The sequence below is a fragment of the Citrus sinensis genome, chromosome 2, assembly GCF_022201045.2.
Source record: "Citrus sinensis cultivar Valencia sweet orange chromosome 2, DVS_A1.0, whole genome shotgun sequence".
Lineage (NCBI taxonomy): Eukaryota > Viridiplantae > Streptophyta > Magnoliopsida > Sapindales > Rutaceae > Citrus > Citrus sinensis.
The window spans coordinates 15,750,144-15,776,442 of record NC_068557.1 but is presented as its reverse complement, the minus strand read 5'-3'; positions in this window follow the sequence as shown (position 1 = coordinate 15,776,442).

The window sequence follows — 26,299 nt, the reverse complement described above, 5'->3', positions numbered from 1 at the left end:
ATATTAAGGTAAAACTATATTCACAATATGTTAAATAGTTTCATATAAAATTAAAATATTATTTTTTGATTTTATACACTTATGTTTTTACATAGAGAGTGTCTGGAGTGAAGCCATATCGTAAAAAAGGATTCGAGCACTACTAAACCTTAGGGGAGATATTCAACACCACCATAGCTTCTGGCCATTTGTGTTTTTCCTCTAACCAAGTTCCATTGTCCTCGGATGAGGATCGTGAATTGGAAGAGGATTATCTTGGTCATGGAGTTCATGTTAATATTGAGGATGATGATTCAATAGAACCTCTTTCCTAGACTAGGACAGAAAAAAGGCCTCGTTGGCCAGTTGCAACTTCAACTAAGCATGGTAAAAAAAAAAGAGTGAGTTTGATAGTTACTTTAAAATGACTAGTTCAGTGATGAAGCTAGAATGGAGATGGTTAAATGCAAAAGTGCAGAGTCAACTTCTCAATGTGTTGAAAAGTGGTCTATGGAGATACATACAACAAATTGATGGCTAAGCTAGTGCCCAGTATTGAGTGGAGGAAAGCTTTTCTGAGCATAGGAAAAATTATTGGTTAACTAGTTTATAGTTTGTTCTTTAATATGTAATATGTTTAACTTGGATGTTGTTGGCTGTGAACTATGTGCTTGTTTATTTTATGGTTTGAACTTTGTAGAACTTTTATTTGTCGAACTTTATGTTTTTTTTTTTTTGCTGAAATGTATTTGTTGAACTTCATTTTATTGTTGTGAGTTGAACTTTCTAATGTTTTTATTTATTTATTTGTATTTGTATATTCATTTTATTTTATTTTTTTGGATCAATTATCATATACTTGAGATATAACTTGTGATTTTTTTTTTTAATCAGAACAGATGACGATATTGATAGTTTGACATATATTGAGGAAGAGGTTTTAGAGGTAGCCATTGATATAAAATTGCCAAGCCTTTTATGTTGAAAAGCATTCTGAAATTATCCGAGGAAAGAAATGCCTAGTCATTGACTACCAGCCATTAAACATGTTTTTGCAAGATGACAAGTTTCCCTTGCCCCGTAGACAAAGCATGTTTACTTTTCTCAAAAATGCCCAGATCTTTTCAAAATTTGATTTAAAATCAGGCTTTTGGCAATTAGGCATTGAACCCTCTGAGCGTTACAAAACTGCTTTTTGTATTCCAAATGCCCATTTCCAATGGACCGTCCTACCTTTTGGCCTCAAAACTGCCCCATCCATTTTTCAAAAATTCATGGTCCATATTTTTCAGCCCATCCTGCATCATGTATTGATTTACATTTACGATATCTTGCTTTTTTTAGGATCACATGATGAACATCGCCAGCTGTTAACTCAATTCTATGATATTATCCAAAATCATGGAATTATGCTGTCTGCCAAGAAAAGCACCATTGCCACGGAGAACATTGAATTCCTTGGCACGATCATAAAAGATGGCCATTATCAACCAGGAAAACACATTGCCCAAGAGTTGCTTCACTTTCCAGATCAGCAACTTTCCAAAAAGCAAGTTCAACAGTTTCTCGGCATCATCAATTACATCAGAGACTTCATCCCACATGTGGATCACTACACTCATCACCTTTCAGCTTTATTGAAAAAGAAGCCCCCAGCATGGAATGCTGACCACACAAATGTTGTCACTACTCTCAAGCAGATTGCGCAAAATCCGCCTCCTTTAAAGTTGATTACTGATGGAAAGCGCATATTACAGACAGACGCAAGTGATGACTCATGGGTGCCATCCTCCTTGAAGAATTCAATGGAAAAGAACACTTTATCACTTACGCTAGTGGACAATTTTCTGACACACAGAAGCATTACCATAGCGTGTTCAAAGAAATCTTAGCGGTAAAGAATGGCATCAAAAAGTTTAAGTATCATCTGATTGGACACCACTTTCTCATCCGTATGGATAGTTCAGCCTTCCCCAATATTCTCAATTTCAAAGGTAAAACTGTTCCTGAAAAAATGTTACTCAGATTAAAAGATTGGTTTTCCAAATATGACTTTTCGGTCAAGCATATAAAGGGATCCCAGAACCTCATCCCTGATATGCTCACCAGACTCTCAAAACCAGAAAAACCTCTCACCCTGTTTTCCACTACATACCACTTTCCAATTATCTCCATGGCTACATCACTACCCCCAGAAGCTCTCACTAAGAAAACTTTTCCCTTTAACAAAAACTTCTCTTCTATCTTTGCCATCTAAGAATTTGCAAAGAAAGCTCTCTTTCGCTTCTTCATGAAAGCCTACCTTGTCACATAACCTTTTCCTTTTTCCTCCTTCCACCCAGAAAATCTGTTCCTTACAGGTTTAACCCTTGATCCATCCAGAGACACCACTGAAGATGTATTATGGTACATCTGGTGCCTAACAGTCCTTTATGCCACTAAGTTAGTCCTACCAATTACTCCCACTTTGGAACATCTCCTTGACCCAGACAAAGCCACCTCTCTTACCTGGACATTACTTGAATGGTTCTCCCCCATACCATGTTGGAGAAAGAAGCTCCAACAACTGTCAGAAATTTACAACTTTAAACGTATGCCTGCCTCGGAAGCACAAATGTTTACCTCAGTCTTTATCATTCACAGGCCATACTTTCAGCATCCAGACACAAAACTCTTTTGGACTCAAGACCAGGTATATGAATGGTTCACTGCCCCACATCTAGTTGTCATTGAAAATGAAATCCAAGATGTCCTTCACAACTACCTTTGCCAATTAAACCACCAACCTCCGCCACTTAAAGACATCTTCCACACCTCCTTAGGCCCACAACATGACCTCCTCATGATCCCTACTCAATTCGCCATATCTAAACCTAAATCCACAGGTATCATCATTAAAGAAGAACGACCCGACTACACCGACTTTCTATACCAAGACTCCCAAGACCCATGGGAAGATTTCCTTCCCCTCAGCCAACATCTCCAACAGTTTCCGCAACCATCCATGAATGAACCAGGATCCTCATCCCAATCTCCCAATGCTGACTCGACCACTAAACCCTCCAAAGTTAACAAAGCCACTCAAACATCACCAAGGCCAGGATACCGAAGAGATTGTCCTTATCCCCCTTGCCGTGGTCCCCACTGTAAGCATCCAAAGCTCTCCAAGACCTTTTTGCCAAAATCCAACCGTGACACTGACCCCGATGAAACCGAAAGCTCATTCGAAGACAATTACATGAATCTCCGCTCTCCATAAAGTTGTTTGTCTTGTTGCTTTCAATAAAGTAGTTTGTCTTGTTGTAATAATTATGTTTTACTTTATGGTTTTGTCTTGGCTTACCTTACGCTTTGGCTTTTGCCAGTTGTAAAAGTCTTAGTAAGCATGCTTTATCTTTTGTCCATTTGTCCAAGTCTTGATCGATGGGCTTGGCTTTCTAAAAAGGTGTGCTACAGGTCATAATCACTTGAGAAGTCATGATCTCAAGGATCCTCTATGTTGGATGGGTGAACTCAGAATGGGATTCTGGATAGAAATTCAAAAGTTTAGTCGAAATATCCTGGGGAGATTCAGACAGATTGTAGAGTTTCAGAATGTTTGTGAATGGTTTGAACATAGACTTGACTCGAATTCCAGTGGGAATGATTTGAAGGTGTTTGATCTGGTGAAAGATGTCAAAACCTAACAAGAAATCCTTATTAGGAAGGGTTGAACCGATGACCTTAGTCCAAATGACACAATTGGGGAAGATTTGAATACCAATAGGTTTTTTGGTAATCAAAGAGGTGGTGAATAGTTTGCCATTGACGGCTTTGAAATGTTCTTCAGACTCTGTCCAGTATTGTCATGGAAGGATATGTGGGTTTAGCATGCTACGTTGGGCGCCAGTGTCGATGAGACCAATGCTTAGGACGGGCCTTTGGAATTTTGAGGGCAAGATCTGGAGTTTGATGGAAGGTATAGGAACAGTAGTGTCGAGGGACAGTAGCTGTTGGTGGAAAATCACTTGGGACTGATCACTGTCTGAATCATCAGAGGAATTTTACAGTGCGAACACAGTTTCATCATTGGGTTTATCTTGTTCAGAGAAATAGAATTCTAGTTCATCTTTTTCGGGAGAGTAATCTGTAGTGGCTTGAAGATGCTCAACTAGCTGAATATATTTTTTCTGTTTGTTGGGACAATCTTTGGCGTAATGGCCTTTTCTCTTGCAGATGAAACATCTGCTTGATTTTCTTCGTTTAAAGTCTCTGGAAGAAGATGACTTCTTTCTGAAGAATCTGTAAGGCTTTCTGGATCTGCGAGGTCTGGATGAAAATTCTGGATTTTTGAATTTCCTTAAATGTCTTTTCTTCTCAGAACTGCAATCACAATCCTTTTTCTTCTGACATTTGATCTGCAAATAAGGCTTTTTGCAAGCACTCCGGAATGGTTCTTTATCTTTCAACAGTTCTTTGAAAAACTGTTTCTGCTCACAAAGTTTGTCAAGACAAGTTTTGGCAAGCTGGAAGATTTTGCCAAGGGAGATGTTGTCAAGAGCAAGATTGGATGCAGTGAGTTGTCTTTGTATGTCTGGTTGGAGTTCGTCTGGAAGGGAAGCTAGAAAGACATGCTTTAATGTCGACTCATTGAATCCATTAAGCTTATAGAACAGCAGGGACATTCGTTTATAATGGAAGTCAAGATCCTTAGCATTGAGTGAACAGTATTTCATGTTGAGATAGTCTCGGCGTCCAGCTTCAAAAACTGCAGAAGGGTCTCCAAGGAATTGATCATGGATAACCGCAAGGGCACTTGAGACTTCTGGTAATTGAACAAACTGTAATTGTCTGTAGTTGCCTAAAGAATCAAACCAATCTCTTAGAGCACCTGTAAAACGAGTAGCATATTCTCTAAGGACGGATTCAGTTATGGCTCCTGGCCTTAGCATTTGGAGGTCAATCCAGGCAGACATTTCATTAAGGCGGTCACGCCATTTATGAGATGGAAGATCATCAAATGTGAACCATGGACCATTTGATAATTTCTGACTGGGTGGATTGGGCTGGGCCTGGGCTGGAGGGGATTGGTTTGTGGCAGAAGATTCAGGCATTTCTTCTTCAACTTCTGAGGGAATATCAACATAGGGTTCTGTATGAGAGGTTTGGCCTTGGGCAGGTTGAGCCATCAAGATTCTGGTGATATCAGCATAGGACTTTTCAGAGTCACTGGTGGATGCTGAAGATTTTGTGTCAGTTTCGGTATGGCTATCAGAAACAACTAGATTTGAATCAGAAGTTTGGTCATCTAGAGAAGATGAGTGGTCGACTTGGGCACTAAACTGGTGCATAGGTTCTTTATCCTTGGATTGGATAGGAGGTTGGGATAAAGATGGTGATGGAGGTGCGGGCGGTGATGCCGGCGTATAACTAGGAGATTGTTGGCCAGGGATGGAAATGGATGACTGATGAATTGTGACGGGTCCCAGTTGTGGTTTAGGCTTTGGTTTAGGTTTAGGTGGTGGTGGCAATGGATTATCCCAAAAAAGAGTATGAGTCATACCAAATAACTTGGAAGGATCATACTGTCGGATAGGGGAAAGCACAGAGGCAAATGGATAATAAGTTGGACCGATGGAAGGGATAGGAGGTGATGTGGTAAAAAGGGTAGGTCTTTGTTTGTCAGATTCAATCTGAGCAAGCTCAACTTTTACACGTCTGATTTCCCTTTCTTTTTGATCAAATTCTGGGCTAGAATAGCGCTGGGCCAGCATGGTTCGTAACTCGGAATCAAGTTGAGTAATTTTGGACAAGAGATTTTGGTGGATCTGCTGCATTTATGCAGTGATGGAATCAACTTTTGTCTCAAGTTGTTCAGTTCGTAAACTAATTTTCTCAACTTTTGAATTGATATTTAACAAAGTATCATTCTGTGCTCTGGCATTTTGAGTTTACCAGTTGAGGACTGATTCAAAAGGTTTAGGTGGTTCAAGATGACCGGTCGAGGTTATGGCTGAAGGGATAAAGGGTTTGGATACAACGTTTCGTTGTGAATCTGTGTGAGTGTCTAAAGGAGGAAAGGAAGAAGAATAATTTGAAGAAGTAGAGGAAAACATCATACAAGCCAGTGGTTGTACAAGAGGTAGTGAATTTGGGATAGGAGATGGAACCTCAGGTTTGCAATGCTTTGCAATCCATCGGAGTTATGCTGTGTAGATGGGTAATGGGGCTGGTGGAGGTGGAGGATCTTTTGGAGATTTGGGTTCATAGGGTTGGCATGATGCTGGAGGTTTTTTCCTTTTGGGTTTCTTTTTCCTTGTGGTTGCATAATCATCATCTTCGTCCTAATCATCCCAGCAGGGACAATTTGGGTCACACATGCCTGAGCCAGGGACATCCCATAGGAAATGGCTGTTGTGCTTTGCTGGATAAACAGGGTAGCCTTCAGAATTGAACCCCGTAATGGGCAAATCTTCTTGGGCTGTCTGAACAACTGTGATCATTGAAGAATAGGTAAAGGAGAGCCGAGGAGGCTCTTGTGGAGCACTTAGAAGTGGTTTAAAAGTCATTCTGACTGTGCCATCTTGTCGTCTTTCAAACATACTTTTAGATGTCTGAATTGGAGCCGTATGGTTATGAAACTATTCATAGTTGGAGATCCATTTAAGAGGCATAAGCTTGATGAGCTCATGACGAGGAATTTGTCTTGGGATCTAAATGATGGTGGGAATTTGGTCAGATTCGGCTAATACCATGAGGGTATCAGAATGGTGTTCTGGAGTGGGTAGATCTAAAGCATGATTTTGAAGCCTATAGACCAGTTGGTGGTGCAAGGTGGCAATTTTGGCAAAAGAAATTTGTTCAGCACCTTGAATCTGAACTTGGACTTTCAAGGTTGTGGGCAAGTTGGGATCTTGAAGAGAAAGGTTGAAGTTTGGATAAAAGGTGAGTAAAATACTTCCTGCATGGAGAGTTGTAAGGACAGTGCCTATAACAACATCTTGGTATTGTTTAAACCGGGTATCAAGCATAGCAATGCGAGCTGTGACCAGTAACCCTTTTCTCCCATGAAGGGTAAGGATTAGGCGGATGCCTCCAAGATGGAGATGGGTATAGCCGTCTCTTTTCCAATTAGAAAGCAATTCGGAGGGTATTTCCAAAGTGACATATTGCTCAGCAGAGGTTGCTTGGAGAGCACATTGATCCAGGCGAGAAGATTGGATATATTCTTTAGGGTGTGGCCTTCTGGTAGAGATCAGGGTGCGAATACTACGGGTAATGGAACTGGGGCGTTTATATAGCTGGTAAGGGCTGATGAGAGGGTAGGAGGACTCACTGAGTTGGGCTGATTCAGGGATGTAGGACTATTCTACAAGGTTTTCGATCTTATTGGTGGTATGAAAAGTACAAGATTGGGGCAAAGAAAGAGGAGAAGAAAGAGTAACAGGATTGGAAGAAGTGGAAGGGGAAGTGGAAGCCATGAATAAGAAAATCTCTCTACGCCTGAAGTACTAGAAATCAAAGGAGAACAAAGAATTAAAGCATACCATTTTGAGCATAAAAAACTGATATTGAGAAAACATACAAATTTTCAAGGATGGGTAGGCTCTGATACCAGAACTGGTGAGAAATAGGTTTTTAACCAAATGAAGAATGTCAAAACCTATGAGGAGATCTTTATCAGGGAGTTTGGAGGCTACAATCTTTTTCCAAATTATACAATTCGAAAAGAATTGAATACCAATGGGTTTTTTGGTAATCAAAGTGGTCTCAAAAGTTTCTCCATTAACAAATCTAAAAAGCTTTGAATGAGGTTCCCAATAGTCTGAGGGAAGAATAGAAGGGTCAATCATACTGGTATCTGCACCAGTGTCAATAAACCCAATAACAGGAACAAGTTTATGAAATTTGGAATGAAGGATTGACATTCTAAGTGAAAGTCTGGGAATTGTGGAAACATGGTTGACATTTTGAACTGTAGAGATGACTGAAATATCCTCAGAATCTGAAGATTCTGCGATGATGAAAGCAGTTTGGTCATCTTGTTCTGATTGTTCAGAAAAGTTTGATTCAACATCTTCGTTCTCAGATAACAGGGAAGAATGTTGAAGGTGCTGTATGAGACGAATAGCTTTGGCGGACTTATGGGGACAGTTTCGAGCAAAGTGACCACGTTTCTGGCAGATGAAACAATGGTTATGCTTTTTCTTTTTGTACTGGGAGACATCCATTTGTCTCAAAATACCAGAAAGGTTTTTTGGAGGATGATTTTTTGTGGAAGTGTTTTTTAAAATGTTTTTTTCTTTTTGGGCGAACAAACACACTTCTTTTCATCTTTGCACTCCATCTTGAGATAAAGTTTTTTACAAGCTTCAGAGAAGGATTTTGTGTCTGCCATTAGATCTTTGAAGAATTCCTTCTACTCATAGATTTTATCCAGGCATAACATTGCCATTTGGAAAATCTTTCCTAAAGAGATGTCAGCAATGCTGAGATTAGTGGCTGTGAGTTTTCTTTAAAGACGATGGCTGATTGAATAAACTTTAATTTCAGTCTGGGAGACTTGACTGGCAACTCGATCAATTCTTTTTCTGAGTTGGTTGAGGGTTTGATTCTGAGCATTGGTATTTTTGGTTTGCCAATTTAAAATAGCTTCATACTATTTTGGCTCTTCAGGTTGCCCAAAGGCTGTAACTGGGGACTGGACAAAGGGTTTAGAGACAACTCTGGTTTGAGTGTCTGTCTGCTTTTCAAGTGCAGGGAAGGACTCTTCATAAGATTGACCTGAAAATATTAGGCATGATCTTATTGGTTGAACATGAGGTTTGGGATCTGGTGGAGATAGTGGAGGAAAAGATTTGCAAGATGTTTTTGAATGAGAAGGTTTTTTCTTTTTCTTTTTCTTTCTTCGCATGACTTCGAGTTCATCTTCAATATCCGTATCATCCAAGCAAGGACAATCTGGATTACACATATGGGCTTCAGGAACATCCCATAGAAAATGACCATTGATTTTATCAGGATATACAGGATACCCTTCGGATGAGAAACCATGAATTGGAAGTTTCTTTTCTTGACCGGTTTGGACTGCTGTAATCATAGCAGTGTAAGAAAGCCTTGGAGTTACTGAAACAGGTTGAGGCTCGGGTGTTTGAAAAGATAGTTTGACTTTACCATTTTGTCATCTTTCAAACGTGGCTTCTGTTGCTTGAACTGGGTCAGAGTTTTAGTGGAAGTGCTCATAATTGGTCAGCCATTCAAGAGGCATGAGTTTGAGCAATTCTCGTTTCTGGATTCGTTTAGGAATTTGGATGATGGTTGGAATTGTGTCTGTGTCAGTAAGGATCATTAAGGCATCAGACGTGGTGTAAGGTGTAGGAAGATCTAGTGCATGATTTTGTAATCGATACACTATTTGGTGATGAAGAGTGGCAAGCTTTGATGTGGGGGTCTGGTCTGCTCCTTGGAGCTGGATTTGGACTTTGATAGTTGTGGGAAAGTTGGGATCCTCAAGAGAAAGGTTGAAATTTGGATAAAAGGTTAAGAGGACACTACCAGCATGGAGTGTGGTCAGTACGGTTCCTATAACAGCATGTTGTTACTGTTTGAACCTGGTGTCCAGGAGAGCAATTCTGGCTGTAACAGGTAAGCCTTTTCGACCATGGAGAGTCAAAATCAATCTAATACCACCAAGATGAAGATGGGTATACCCTTCTCGTTTCCAGTTTGCTACGAGATCTGAGGGTATTTCTAAAGTGACATACTGTTCACTTGTAGAGGCTTGTAAAGCACACTGATCGAGTTTAGAAGACTGGATATACTCTTTTGGGAGTGGTCTTTTTATGGAGATGAGGGTTATGATACTTCTGGTGAGAGAAGTTTTTTGTTTGTAGAGGTTGTAGGGACTCATGATAGGAAACTATGATTCATTGATTTGGGCATATTCGGGAATATAAGAATATTCGACAAGGTTTTTAATTTTAGAGGCTACATGTTTTTGACATGATCTTGGAAGAGAGAGACTGGAGGAAAGAGAAATATGGGATGAAGACGATGAAGGTGTTGAGGCTGAAGATGAAGTTGTTTCCATGTTTAGGTAATCTTCTTCTAGGAGATCAAATAAGATTATTTGGAATTACTAATGATACCACTTATGCGTGAAGTGTTGCAAGAAATCTGAAGGAGACATACCCGGGTGAGAAGCATTTTTGGGATTTATGTCTTCATTGAGTTTGAAAGGAAGATGGATAAAAAATTATTCATTCTTCCAAAGGAGTGAAGGATAGTGAAACTGTGAATGATTTTCTGGACAAAACTCTAAGAACTTATGGGAGAGATGATTGTATGGAGATGGTGTTTCTGAAAGTGCATACAGAGGGAGAGTATTGGTATAGGATAAGAACATTTGTTTGTAGCGAACTCCAGAATTGGTGAGGAATAGGTTTTTAACCAAATGAAGAATGCCAAAACCTATGAGGAGATCTTTATCGGGGAATTGGAGGCTACAATCTTTTTCCAAATTATACAATTCGGAAAAAATTGAATACCAATGGGTTTTTTAGTAATCAAAGTGGTCTCAAAAGTTTCTCCATTAACAGCTCTGAAAAGCTTTGAATGAGGTTCCCAATAGTCTGAGGGAAGAACAGAAGGGTCAATCATACTGGTATCTGCACCAGTGTCAATAAACCTGATGACAGGAACAGGTTTATGAAACTTGGAAGGAATGATTGACATTTTGAGTGAAGGTCTGGGAATGGTGGAAACATGGTTGACATTTTGAACTGTAGAGATGACTGAAATATCCTCAGAATCTGAAGATTCTGCGATGATGAAAGCAGTTTGGTCATCTTGTTCTGATTGTTCAGAAAAGTTTGATACAACATCTTCGTTCTCATATAACAGGGAAGAATGTTGAAGGTGCTGTATCAGACGAACAACTTTGGCAGACTTATGGGGATAGTTTCGAGCAAAGTGACCGCGTTTTTTACAGATGAAACAACGGTTATGTTTTTTCTTTCTGTACTGGGAGACATCCTTTTTTCTGAAATACCGGAAAGGTCTTTTGGAGGATGATTTTTTGTGGAAGTGTTTTTTAAAATGTTTTTTTCTTTTTGGGCGAACAAACACACTTCTTTTCATCTTTGCACTCCATCTTGAGATAAGGTTTTTTACAAGCTTCAGAGAAGGGTTTTGTGTCTGCCATGAGATCTTTGAAGAATTCCTTCTGCTCACAAATTTTATCGAGGCCTAACATTGCCATTTGGAAAATCTTTCCTAAAGAGATGTCAACAATGCTGAGATTAGTGGCTGTGAGTGGAGGGTCAGGAGTTGCTTATGGTGAATCTTCGAGAGGTACCGGAGGAGTAGATGAGGATGAAGTTGGCTTTGTTTTTGGTTCTAAAAAGGCTTACTTGTTACAGCCAAAATTGCTCTCCTGGACACCAGGTTCAAACAATACCAACATGCTATTAGAGGAACCATTCTGACCATACTCCATGCTAGTAGTGTCCTCTTAACCTTTTATCCAAATTTCAACCTTTCTTTTGAGGATCCCAACCTTCCTACAACCATCAAAGTCCAGATCTAGCTCCAAGGAGCAGACCAGACCCCCACATCAAAGCTTGCCACTCTTCATCACCAAATAGTGTATCGATTACAAAATCATGAACTAGATCTTGCTACACCTTACACCACATCTGATGCCTTAATTATCCTTGCTGACACAAACACAATTCCAACCATCATCCAAATTCCCAAAAAAAAAATCCAGAAACAAGAATTGCTCAAACTCATGCCTCTTGAATGGCTGACCAATTATGAGCACTTCCACCAAAACGCTGAACCAGTTCAAGCAACAGACGCCACGTTTGAAAGAATACAAATGGTCAAGTCAAACTATCTTTTCAAACACCCGAGCCTCAACCCATTTCAGTAACTCCAAGGCTTTCTTACACTGCTATGATTACAGTAGTCCAAACTGGTCAAGAAAAGAAACTTCCAATTCATGGTTTCTCATCCAAAGGGTATCCTGTATATCTTGATAAAATCAATGGTCATTTTCTATGGGATGTTCCTGAAGCCCATATGTGTAATCCAGATTGTCCTTGCTTGGATGATACGGATATTGAAGATGAACTCAAAGTCATGCGAAGAAAGAAAAAGAAAAAGAAAAAACCTTCTCATTCAAAAACATCTTGCAAATCTTTTCCTGCACTATCTCCACCAGATCCCAAACCTCCTGTTCAAACCAATAAGATCATGCCTAATGTTTTCAGGTCAATCTTATGAAGAGTCCTTCCCTCTACTTGAAAAGCAGAATATGCTGACATTACGAGCATATTAATGGCAACTAAAATTGAAGATCCCAGTGCTTCAACTTCTACACCAATTGTTGAAGACAGTTCTTCTGATGATGAGCATAAAGCATCTCACACAAAACCAGTGCCACCTGTGCCACCACCAGCTCATGATCACTCCACAAAACCATCTTCAGCATCTTGTTTCACATTTGATGACATTCCCCGTCATAGATGGCCTACTAGACTTCAAGAATTTGCTGCATGGATTGATCTCCAAGGAACAAGGCCAACTGCTCAATCTTAAGCTGTCCTTCGCGAATTCATGGCCCGATCTACGGGTTCTTTGAGAGATTGGTTAGAAAGCTTGGGAGAATATAGACAACTTCAATTCATGCAATCACCTGTTGGCACTGCACTCAACATCATCCATGAATCATTCATTAGTGACAAAACAGCATCTACTGATGCAGACAGAAAAGAGTATCATCAAATGAAGTGTTGTTCTCTCGAAAGACATCTTTTGGAATCTCATTACAAAAGAATGAGTATTCTATTTTACAAGTTGAATGGGTTCAACGAACCTTCTCTTAAACATGTCTTCATAGCCTTTCTTCCTTCTGAGTTACAATCTGATCTTCAAAGAAAACCCACAGCCATTAATCTCAGCATTGCTGACATCTCTTTGGGAAAGATTTTTCAAATGGCAATGTTAGGCCTCGATAAAATCTGTGAGTAGAAGGAATTCTTCAAAGATCTCATGGCAAACACAAAACCCTTCTCTGAAGCTTGTGAAAAACCTTATCTCAAGATGGAGTGCAAAGATGAAAAGAAGTGTGTTTGTTCGCCCAAAAAGAAAAAAACATTTTAAAAAACACTTCCACAAAAAATCATCCTCCAAAAAACCTTTCCGGTATTTCAGAAAAAAGGATGTCTCCCAGTACAGAAAGAAAAAGCATAACCATTGTTTCATCTGTAAAAAACGTGGTCACTTTGCTCGAAACTGTCCTCATAAGTCTGCCAAAGCTAGTCTCATACAGCACCTTCAACATTCTTCCCTGTTATATGAGAACGAAGATGTTGAATCAAACTTTTCTGAACAATCAGAACAAGATGACCAAACTGCTTTCATCATCGCAGAATCTTCTGATTCTGAGGATATTTCAGTCATCACTACAGTTCAAAATGCAACCATGTTTCCAATATTCCCAGACCTTCACTTAAAATGTCAATCCTTCCTTCCAAGTTTCATAAACCTGTTCTTGTCATCGGGTTTATTGACACTAGTGCTGATACCAGTATGATTGACCCTTCTGTTCTTCCCTCAGACTATTGGGAACCTCATTCAAAGCTTTTCAGAGCTGTTAATGGAGAAACTTTTGAGATCACTTTGATTACCAAAAAACCCATTGGTATTCAATTCTTTCCGAATTGTATAATTTGGAAAAAGATTGTAGCCTCCAAATTCCCCGATAAAGATCTCCTCATAGGTTTTGACATTCTTCATTTGGTTAAAAACATATTCCTCACCAGTTCTGGAGTTCGCTACAAACAAATGTTCTTACCCTCTACCGATACTCTCCGTCTGTATGCACTTTCAGAAACACCATCTCCATACAGTCATCTCTCCTATAAGTTCTTAGAGTTTTATCCAGAAAATCATTCACAGTTTCACCATCTTTCACCCCTTTAGAAAAATGAACAATTTTTTATCCATCTTCCTTTCAAACTCAATGAGGACATAAATCCCACAAAAGCTTCTCACCCGAGTATGTCTCCTTCAGATTTCTTGCTTGCCAAGCAAGAATGCTCTCAGTTACTCCAACAAGGTCTAATTGAACCTACTAATTCAGATTGGGCTTGTCGAGCCTTCTATGTTGAAAAACGATCTGAATTAGTTTGTGGTAAAAAGAGATTAGTTATTGATTACCAGCCACTTAATTATTTTCTTAAAGATGATAAGATTCCCCTTCCAAAAATCCAGACCCTGTTTGTCCACCTTCAAGGGGCTCGTATCTTCTCTAAGTTTGATTTAAAAGCTAGTTTTTGGCAACTTGGTATTTCACCAGTTGACCGTCACAAAACTGCCTTTTGTATTCCCGATGCCCATTATCAATGGACCGTTCTGCCCTTTGCTCTTAAAGTTGCTCCTTCATTATTTCAAATGGCCATGACAAAAATCTTTAGTTCTATCCTCCACAATGCTCTAGTCTACATTGATGATATTTTGTTATTTTCCTCTGACCATGAGAGCCACCAGAAGCTCCTTTTGGATTTCTTTCATCTTGTGCAGGCACATGGAATCATGCTTTCCAAAAAGAAAAGCAGCATAGGCAAGGAATCCATTGACTTTCTTGGCATGGTGATTAAAGATGGCCACTACCAACCTGGTCCACACATTGCAACTGAATTATTAAAGTTCCCGGACACAAATTTGACCAAAAAGCAGATACAACAATTCCTCGGGATTGTTACTTATGTCCGTGATTTCATCGCAAAAGTTACAATCCACACAAGCCAACTGTCGCGCATGCTCAAAAAACAGTGCCCTCCATGGGCCCCAATCACCTCCTCCACTCCGAATTCCCACATCTGGCCAACGCATCCTCCAGACTGATGCCAGCGATGATTACTGGAGCGCCATTCTTCTCGAAGAAATCAATGGCGTGCGTCATTTCTATGCACATGCAAGCGAACAATTCAAAGACGCTGAAAAGAACTACCATGTGATCTACAAAGAGATTTTGGCAATCAAGTATGGAATTAAAAAATTTGAATTTCATCTTATCAGCCACAAATTTCTTATCAACATGGATAACTCTTCTTTTCCCCGAATCTTTGACTTCAAAAACAAGTTGCGCCCTGACAAGCAACTGCTCGGTCTCAAAACCTGGTTTGCTAAATATGATTTCACTATTCAAAATATCAAAGGAAACCAAAACCTCATTCCAGACTTCCTCACACGTCCAGCTTTAAATAAACCCTCACTCATTTCCTCAATTCAACCAATCCAGTAATAGCCATACATCGCCAACTTCCTTTCAAAGCTCTCAACCAGAGAAACTTCCCCATGAACATCTCTTTCCAATCGGCTTACCAGCTGCAAGATTTTGCAAAGAAGTTCCTTTACAGGTATTTCTTTAATGTTCAGACCAAAAAACCTGACCATTTTCCTAACCTTTGCATGGAATACCTATTCCTCACCGGCCTCACTCTCGCCTCTCTATCCATCTGTGAAGATGAGCTTTGGTACATGTGGTGTCTCACCACCTTGTATGCTACGAAGCTAGTTTTCCCCATCAAACCAGTCCTAACTCACCTTACCACTCCTGAGTTCTCACCAGACCTTCTATGGACTCTCCTCGAATGGTATTCCCCACTCACATGGTGGCGTAAACAACTCCAGAATATGTGTACCTTTCACGGATTAGACAGAATGCCAAAACAGTAAGCTAACATGTGGACTACAGTTTTCATCATCCACAGGCCCTACTTCCAGCACCCACAAACAAGAGACTACTGGACACAAGACATGTCATATGAATGGAGAACTTACCCTCATCTTTATACCCTCATCCATGATACATCGGTCACCTCCGTTCTCAAAGCCTACCTCATGGAACTTAACAATGTTACTCCACCTGCCACAAACATTCACCACACCTCTATTAGATCATCACACACCCTTGAAATAATTCCAAAAACACAAGGCTGTACTCCGGGTTCAAGTTCAAGTCCTCAAGGAATCCTTGTCATGGAACAATGCCCTGATTACACCAACGTCTTATTCCAAGCTGCTTAGGACCCATGGGAAGATTTTCAGTCCCTTCTCCTTACTGAAAATCCCCATTATACCATCACCAACCTAGACTCTCCTGCTGCACTACATCACCGCGCATACTGACGCTAATGAAGACAAATATCAGCAAGTTGAGGCGTATCTCGACTAGAGACAGATACGTCGGCACAAGCGCCAATATGAGAAAGTGACAGGAGATGTGTTATCATCGCGCTATCCATCCACTCCATAATGACATCTTGTCACCATCACATTGCTTTTAATGCAATAAGCCCATGTGTCCCCCATTTGCTTTGAATGTTTATATAAAAAGTCTTAGTCGGTGTGCTTTACTTTCTGTTTTCCTTTGTCTTATGTAAAAGTCTTAGTCGGTGTGCTTTACTTTCTAAAAAGGAGTGCTTTACTTTTCTAACAGCATGTGCCTCTTTGTCGATTATAATCATTCAAGGGGTCCTGTTCTTGATGATTTTCTATATAAGGCACCTTATGCTTCCGTTGTAGGCACGAGTTAATCAAAAATAAATATTTAAGTTTCCTTACATCATGTTTCTCTAAATCTTTTCTCTCTTCTAGGGCTCAAAGAAATTATTTAGGTTAATATTGATACGCTCACCTCTCATTTTCTATACTGAGTATGCTCTGCACTTGCCTTAAGCCTAAGGATCCTGTGCATAAAAAAGGTCCTGTTTTATCCTCCAAAATCAATTTTTATAAAATGAAAGTGTTTTCTCACAACGTTCATCCTCTTTGAGGCCATGAGTGCTGTGTGTTCGGGTGATATCGTGAAAAACTATTTTCAAATAAGATTTTCGGTTGGTATTTGATGGATAAGTGTATATCGGCTGGAAACCAGAACTTGCGGGCTACTGGCCCTAAGGACATACTTTGTTCTATTATAGATCTGGTGTAACAACGCCATGTACAACTACCCTGGTTTGATGGGGAAAACTAGCTTCGTAGCATACAAGGTGGTGAGACACCACATGTACCAATGCTCATCTTCACAGATGGACAGAGATGAGAGAGTGAGGCCGGTGAGGAATAGGTGTTCAATGCAAAGGTTAGGAAAACAGTCAGGTTTTTTGGTCTGAACATTAAAGAAATACCTGTAAAGGAACTTCTTTGCAAACTCTTGCAGCTGGTAAGCCGATTGGAAAGAGATGTTCATTGGGAAGTTTCTCTAGTTGAGAGCTTTGAAAGGAAGTTGGCGATGCATGGCTATTACTAGAATGGTTTGGATTGAGGAAATGAGTGAGGGTTTATTTATAGCTGGACGTGTAAGGAAGTCTGGAATGAGATTTTGGTTGCCTTTGATATGTTGAACAGTGAAATCATATTTAGCAAACCAGGTTTTAAGACTGAGCAGTTGCTTGTCAGGGAGCAACTTGTTTTTGAAGTCAAAGATTCGGGGAAAAGAAGAGTTATCCATGTTGATAAGAAATTTGTGGCTGATGAGATGAAATTCGAATTTTTTAATTCCATACTTGATTGCCAAAATCTCTTTGTAGATCATATGGTAGTTCTTTTCAGCGTCTTTGAATTATCTGCTTGCATGTGCACAGAAATGATGCACGCCATTGATTTCTTCGAGAAGAATGGCACTCCAGTAATCATCGTTGGCATCAGTCTGGAGGATGAGTTGGCCAGATGTGGGAATTCAGAGTTGAGGAGGTGATTGGGCTATCACCTTTAGCTGCTTAACAGCTTCTGTCTATGTAGGGCCCCATGGAGGGCACTATTTTTTTAGCATGTGCAACAACTGGCTTGTGTGGATTGCAACTTTTGGGATGAAATCACAGACATAATTAACAATCTCGAGGAATTGTTGTATCTGCTTTTTGGTGAAATTTGTGTCCGGGAACTTTAATAATTCAGTTGCAATGTGTGGACCAGGTTGGTAGTGGCCATCTTTAATCACCATGCCAAGAAAGTCAATGGATTCCTTGCCTATGCTGCTTTCCTTTTCAGAAAGCATGATTCCATGTGCCTGCACAAGATGAAAGAAATCCATAAGGAGCTTCTGTTGGCTCTCATGGTCAGAGGAAAATAACAAAATATCATCAATGTAGACCAGAGCATGGTGGAGGATAGGACTAAAGATTTTTGTCATGGAATGAGGTTCCTAATAGTCTAAGGGAAGAACATAAGGGTCAATTATACTGGTATCTGCACCAGTGTCAATAAATCCGATGACAGGAACAGGTTTATGAAACTTGGAAGGAAGGATTGACATTTTGAGTGAAGGTCTGGGAATGGTGGAAACATGGTTGACATTTTGAACTGTAGAGATGACTGAAATATCCTCAGAATCTGAAGATTCTGTGATGATGAAAGCAGTTTGGTCATCTTGTTCTGATTGCTCAGAAAAGTTTGATTCAACATCTTCGTTCTCAGATAACATGGAAGAATGTTGAAGGTGCTGTATGAGACGAACAGCTTTAACAGACTTATGGGGATAGTTTTGAGCAAAGTGACCGCATTTTTTACAGATGAAACAATGGTTATGCTTTTTCTTTCTGTACTGGGAGACATCTTTTTTTCTGAAATATCGGAAAGGTTTTTTGGAGGATGATTTTTTGTGGAAGTGTTTTTGAAAATGTTTTTTTCTTTTTGGGCGAACAAACACACTTCTTTTCATCTTTGCACTCCATCTTGAGATAAGGGTTTTTACAAGCTTCAAAGAAGGGTTTTATGTCTGCCATGAGATCTTTGAAGAATTCCTTCTACTCACAGATTTTATCCACGCCTAACATTGCCATTTGGAAAATCTTTCCCAAAGAGATGTCAGCAATGCTGAGATTAGTGGCTGTGAGTTTTCTTTAAAGATCAGGTTGTAACTCAGAAGGAAGAGAGGCTATGAAGACATGTTTAAGAGAAGGTTCGTTGAACCCATTCAGTTTGTAAAATAGAATACTCATTCTTTTGTAATGAGATTCCAAAAGATGCCTTTTGAGACAATAGCACTTCATTTGATGATACTCTTTTCTGTCTGCATCGGTAGGTGCTTTTTGTCACCAATGAATTGTTCATGGATAATGTTGAGTGCGGTGCCAACAGGTGATTGCATGAATTGGAGTTGTCTATATTCTCCCAAGCTTTCTAACTAATCTCTCAAAGAACCCATAGATCGGGCCATAAATTCATGAAGGACATCTTGAGATTGAGCAATTGGCCTTGTTCCTTGAAGATCAATCCATGCAGCAAATTCTTGAAGTCTAGCAGGCCATCTGTGACGGGGAATGTCATCAAATGTGAACCAAGATGCTGAAGATGGTTTTGTGGAGTGATCATGAGCTGGTGGTGGCATAAGTGGCAATGGTTCTGTGTGAGATGCTTTATGCTCATCATCAGAAGAACTGTCTTCAACAATTGGTGTAGAAGTTGAAGCACTGGGATCTTCAGTTTTAGTTGCCATCAATATGCTCGTAATGTCATCATATTCTGATTTAGAGTCAGTAGAGGTACTGGTTGAGTTTGTGGATGAGGAGGATGAGTGTGACTCTGACGGATAGGACTCACGTACTATTTCTGGTTCAGAGGATTCAGGAGATGAGTCGTGGACAATTTGATAATGATACTTATCCATTGGTCCTTCATCGTTTTTAGGAGGGTCAGGAGTTGCTTGTGGTGAATCTTCGGGAGGTACCGGAGGAGTAGATGAGGATGAAGTTGGCTTTGTTTTTGGTTCTGAAATTTTTACTTTGGACTTTGATTTTTTAGGTGAAGAGGGTTTTGGTTGAGGAGTTGGTTGGAGATGTGAGAAACCAAAAAATTAGTTGTAAACAGGCTGGTGAGGTCTGGGAGGTGTATAAAAAGGTGAATAGGTTTCAAACATAGGAGGAGGCATAGGTGTGGATTGTGTCTGGGTGAAAAGTGTTGGACAAGTCTTTTCAGCATCAATTCTTGCCAATTCAGCTTTGAGCTTTCTGATCTCTGCTTCTTTCTTGTTAAACTCGAGACCCTAGATATGATTATTGATCATTCATCTGAGATCGGTATCTAACTCAGAGATACGGTCTTGTAGATGTATGTACATCTGATCAAGACGATGGCTAATTGAATCAACTTTAGTTTCAGTCTGGGAGACTTGACTGGTAACTCGATTAATTCTTTTTCCGAGTTGTTTGAGGGTTTGATTATAAGCATTGGCATTTTTAGTTTACCAATTTCAAACAACTTCATACTATTTTGGCTCTTCAGGTTGCTCAGAGGCTGTAACTGGGGACTGGACAAAGGGTTTAGAGACAACTCTGGTTTGAGTGTCTGTCTGCTTTTCAAGTGGAGGGAGGGACTCTTCATAAGATTGACCTAAAAACATTAGGCATGATCTTATTGGTTGAACAGGAGGTTTGGGATCTGGTGGAGATAATGGAGGAAAAGATTTGCAAGATGTTTTTGCATGAGAAGGTTTTTTCTTTTTCTTTTTCTTTCTTCGCATGACTTCGAGTTCATCTTCAATATCCGTATCATCCAAGCAAGGACAATCTGGATTACACATATGGGCATCAGGAACATCCCATAGAAAATGACCATTGATTTTATCAGGATATATATGATACCCTTTGGATGAGAAACCATGAATTGCAAGTTTCTTTTCTTGACTAGTTTGGTCTGCTGTAATCATAGCAGTGTCAGAAAGCCTTGGAGTTACTGAAACAGGTTGAGGCTCGGGTGTTTGAAAAGATAGTTTGACTTGACCATTTTGTCGTCTTTCAAACCTGGCGTTTGTCGCTTGAACTGGTTCAGAGTTTTAGTGGAAGTGCTCATAATTGGTCAGCCATTCAAGAGGCATGAGTTGGAGCAATTCTTGTTGCTGGATTTGTTTGGGAATTTGGATTATGGTTGGAATTGTGTTTGTGTCAGCAAGGATCATTAAGGCATCAGATGTGGTGTAAGGTGTAGGAACATCTAGTGCATGATTTTGTAATCGATGCACTATTTGGTGATGAAGAGTGGCAAGCTTTGATGTGGGGGTCTGGTCTACTCCTTGGAGCTGGATCTGGACTTTGATGGTTGTAGGAAGGTTGGGATCCTCAAGAGAAAAGTTGAAATTTGGATAAAAGGTTAAGAGGACACTACCAGCATAGAGTGTGGTCAGAACGGTGCCTATAACAGCATGTTGGTACTATTTGAACCTGTGTCCAAGAGAGCAATTCTGGCTGTAATAGGTAAGCATTTTCGGCCATGGAGAGTCAGAATCAATCTAATACCACCAAGATGAAGATGGGTGTTGAGTGTTAGAAAATGTATATTTATAAAGGAGAAAATCATCATTTTACATTTCACGTCTTACTAACAACCCTTACTTTTATGTATTTAAGCTTCTTGTAATTTAATTATGTGTGTTTTATTTTAATTAAGTATTTTATGTATTTTAGAGGCATCATAGTCATTTCACAATAAACGAGAGATCAGAAGGCAAAACAGACATCACTTTTGAACTCAAGACGGTCGAAAACCTTAAGAGGAGCATAAAAGGAAAAATGACACTATTCACATGTACGGTACTATTCACGTGTACGGTATTGTCTATGTTACTGTTCACGACACTGTTCACATAGACGGATCGATGACATGGCATTGACCGATGATGTGGCATTGACTGATGAGGTGTCACGATCCTGTTGTGCTAAAATTCTTATGTACTGTTGATGGTGACGTGGCAGCATATCAGTGGACCAAAAATCTCGCGTACGACACATGCATCACACAGGTTATTTTCAACCAAACCGTGTCACTGTTCAACTCGGGTCAAACCGTGTTACTGTTCATCCACGTGGTCAAACCGCGTACTATTGACTGATGACGTGGTGCAATCCTGAGCGTCCAAACTATTTTTAATCCGATGGCCATGATTTACTCCATGTATCTATAAAAAGGGGGCCTTGTATCAGTAAAACTTAAAATGTTTCCTTTAAGGTCATATAACCCAAAACAGACTTTCTTTAGTCTTAAAACAGGGTACCAAACCATTCAAGAAATCATCATAAGTTTTCTAATGCACAGGATCCTTACGGAAAGGCAAGTGCACAGCATACTTCCTTAAGGTTTCAAAATGAACAAATTTAACTCTTTATTCTGTTTCTTTCTCTAGATTCTTCATTTGCAGAGAGAGAAGAGAGTTTAGAAATTCATAGTTTTATGGAAACACACGAGAGTTTATTTCTTCGAAAATATCCTCTTAGAGAGTTGTTTTGTCCTAATTCCGTGTTCTGTCCTAATTTGATAGCTCTGAATCCATTTTCTGTAATTCCTTCTCCATCTTGTATTTTCTACGTATTTTAATAAATTTTCATTTTGCCCCTAGTTCAATTATGAGTAGCTAATTTTCTTTCAAGCTTGGGTTGAAGGTGAAGTCTCAACATGTGTCATGGGCTTTATTTGGTAAATTTATTTTCTCTTCCCCTTTAGTTTTTGTGGATGTTTTGACTTCTCGTCGACAAATAATAATAATCTTGTCTAGATATCGCCTTGGTTACACCGGCTCTCTAGTACAAGGTTATTATTATTTGGCACGACAAGCCCTTAGCACCATATTGATTAGAGTGTGGTTCATGAGGTGTGGATTCCCCTCTCATGATTTAATTGGTATTAATAAGGAATATTTAGCCCATGATGCATGTTGATACATATCCAAATACCCAAGTACGCCATTTTAATAGATTTCTATTTAATTTATTCTCGCCATTTAAATTCTAATTTTAAGATAATCCAAATCATTTTCACCACAAATCCAGCCACCCATTTAGAAAAATTAATTCTACACACAATTAAAATCTACCTCCTCGTGGGATCGACACTCGTCACCATTGATCTATACTACAATAGATTCGTGCACTTACGAGTTCAAGTTTTTGGCGCCGTTGCCGGGGAGGTAAGTTATTTTAATTTGTAAAATTAACTTTTTTGAATAATTTCTTTATTTGTTTTCTTTTATTTTTTTTCTTATTAAAAAAAAAAGAAAAAAGGGAATCTGCATTTAGAGGTAATAATTTCTTTTCTTTCTCTATTCTTTACAATTCTGCAATTTAATTTTCAATTTATTTTTCTTTGTAGTTTTTTTAAATTTATTTTTATTTAATTTATTTTCACGTATTTTTTTTAGTGTGTTTTTATAGTAAGGTTGTAATAGCGCAATAAGGTTAGTATTGTAATTTCTCATTCTTCTTTATTTTTATTTGTTTTGTTCCCATCTTTATTTTTATTTTATTTGTTTTGCATGCATGGTCGAAGGTCATTATTACCTAATCTTGAACCTATAGACCTTGAACTTGAGAAAACACTTTGCACACACAAGCACGTTAAAAATAAATTTGGAATGGATTTACAAGCACTACAGGAGAGGCCATTTAAGGACTATTTTAGTCCCTTAGCTAATTTGAGCACATCCTGTATAAGATACCCAAATGTAGCTGCTAGGAGTTTTGAACTAAAACCTAGTCTGCTAAATTGTCTCCCCACATTCTATGGCTTAGAAAATGAGGACCCATATAATCATCTGAATGATTTCACGCTATTTGTCAAACATTTAAATATGAGAATTTTTCAAACGATGATGTTAAACTTAGACTATTCCCATTTTCTTTAAAGGATAGAGCTCGTTCATGGCTTAATACATTGCCTGCTAATAGCATCGCATCATGGGAACAAATGGTAACAAAATTTTTGAATAAATATTTCCCAGTGCATAAAACCAATGCTATTCGCAGGGAAATTTCAGAGTTTACCCAAAGAGAAGACGAGCAGTTTTTCGAAATATGGGAGCGATTTAATGGGCTACTCTTGAAGTGTCCACATCATGGGTACGAGAAATGGCACCAATGCCAATACTTTTTGGAGGGATTATTGCCGAATGTGCAAGAATGACTAATGGCAACAATTGGAGGAGAGATAATGTCAAAAAGTACATCAGAGATTTGGGAATTCTTCCAGCGACAAGCGGATAATTCCCAACAACGGAGTCGATCACTCAGGAATACTAGAAGAATTAAGGGAGTGAATGAGGTTCACATTGGCGAGTCAACTTCAGGAATCAAAGAAGTCAAGGAGATGGTTGAAGGTCTCGCTCGACAAATAACATCGTTATCGACTGCTAAATCAACAGAGCCACATGACCATGACTCATACTCAGATTAAGCCAATGGCATAGGTGTAATGAAGAAACGCATCTTCATCGTTTGGAAAAAAAACAACAAAAAAATTCAAAAAAAAAATTCGACATTTTCTTTTTCTTTATTAAGTTTTGATGTCCATTTTTCTTCTTCTTTTTAACTTCTCCTTTATAAATATACATTTTCAAATATTTGAGTCGAAGATGGCTGAATATGGAGTGTAGTGTCTCTAGAAACGCATCTTCTTAGTTAAAAAATAACATTTCTTTTTCTAATTAATTTTTCTGAATCATTTTCACATTTCTGCATGCATATTTTCCTTTCATGTTTAGAATAGGTTGAGGGGTAGAATGTTGTTTAAAAAAAAAAATTTCTGATTTGTTTTAACATTGGATGACATGATTAATTTCAAATTTTAGTATTTGTATTATCTTTGATCTTAAGTGATGTTACCCTATGTTTGCTACTCTACATGTTGATGTCGGAGACAAATATGAGTTGTGTTGAGTGTCAGAAAATGTATATTTATAAAGGAGAAAATCATCATTTTACATTTCAAGTTTTACTAACAACCCTTACTTTTATGGATTTAAGCTTCTTGCAATTTAATTATGTGTGTTTGATTTTAATTAAGTATTTTATGTATTTTAGGGGCATCATGGTCATTTCATAATAAACGAGAGATCAGACGGCAAAACGGAAATCACTTTTGAACTCAAGACGGTCGAAAACCTTAGGAGAAGCATAAAAGGAAAAATAGCACTATTCACATGTACGGTACTATTCACATGTACGGTACTATTCACATGTACGGTACTATTCACGTGTACGGTACTGTCTATATTACTGTTCATGACACTGTTCACATAGACGGATCGATGACGTGGCATTGATGGATGATGTGGCATTGACTGATGAGGTGTCACGATCCTGTTGGGCTAAAATTCTTATGTACTGTTGATGGTGACGTGGCAGCATATCAGTGGACGAAAAATCTCGCGTACGGTACATGCATCACACAGGATTATTTTCAACCAAACCGCATCACTGTTCAACCCAGGTCAAACCGTGTTACTGTTCATCCACGTGGTCAAACCGCGTACTGGTGACTGATGATGTGGCGCAATCCTGAGCGTCTAAACTATTTTTAATCCGATGGCCATGATTTACTCCATGTATCTATAAAAAGGGGCCCTCTCCCCCCTAATTTGATATCTCTGAATCCATTTTTGGAATCCATTTTCCGTAATTCCTTCTCTATCTTGTATTTTCTAAGTATTTTAATAAATTTCCATTTTACCCTTAGTTCAATTATGAGTGGCTAGTTTTCTTTCAAGCTTGGGTTGAAGGTGAAGTCTCAACATGTGTCATGGGCTTTATTTGGTAAATTTACTTTCTCTTCCCCTCTAATTTTTGTGGATGTTTTGACTTCTCGTTACAAATAATATTAATCTTGTCTAATACCGCCTTGGTTTCACCAGCCCCCTAGTACAAAGTTATTATTATTTGGCACGATAAGCCCTTAGCACCATATTGATTAGAGAGTGGTTCATGAGGTGTGGATTCCCCCCTCATGATTTAATTGGCATTAATAAGGATTATTTAGCCCATGATGCATGTTGATACGGATCCAGATACTCAAGTACGTCATCTCAATAGATTTCTCTTCAATTTATTCTCGCCATTTCAATTCCAATTTTAGAATTTATTCTTGCCATTTCAATTCCAATTTTAAGATAATCTAAGTCACTTTCACCACAAATCCAACCACACTCATACAAAATTAATTCTACATATAATTAAAAGCCACCTCCTCGTGGGATCGACACTCGTCTCCATTAATCTATTCTACAATAAATTCGTGCACTTGCGAGTTCAATAATTTCTTTTAATTGTTTTCTTGTAATTTTTTTATTTAAAAAAAAGAAAAAAAAGTGAATCTACATTTAAAGGTTAGTATTTCTTTTCTTTTTCTCTTCTTTAAAATTCTATAATTTAATTTTCAATTTATTTTTCTTTCTAATTTTTTTTTGTTTATCTTATTAATTTATTTTTAGTTAATTTATTTCATGTATTTGTTTTTTTGTATTTTTATAGTAAGGTTGTAACAGCGCAATAAGGTTAGTACCGTAATT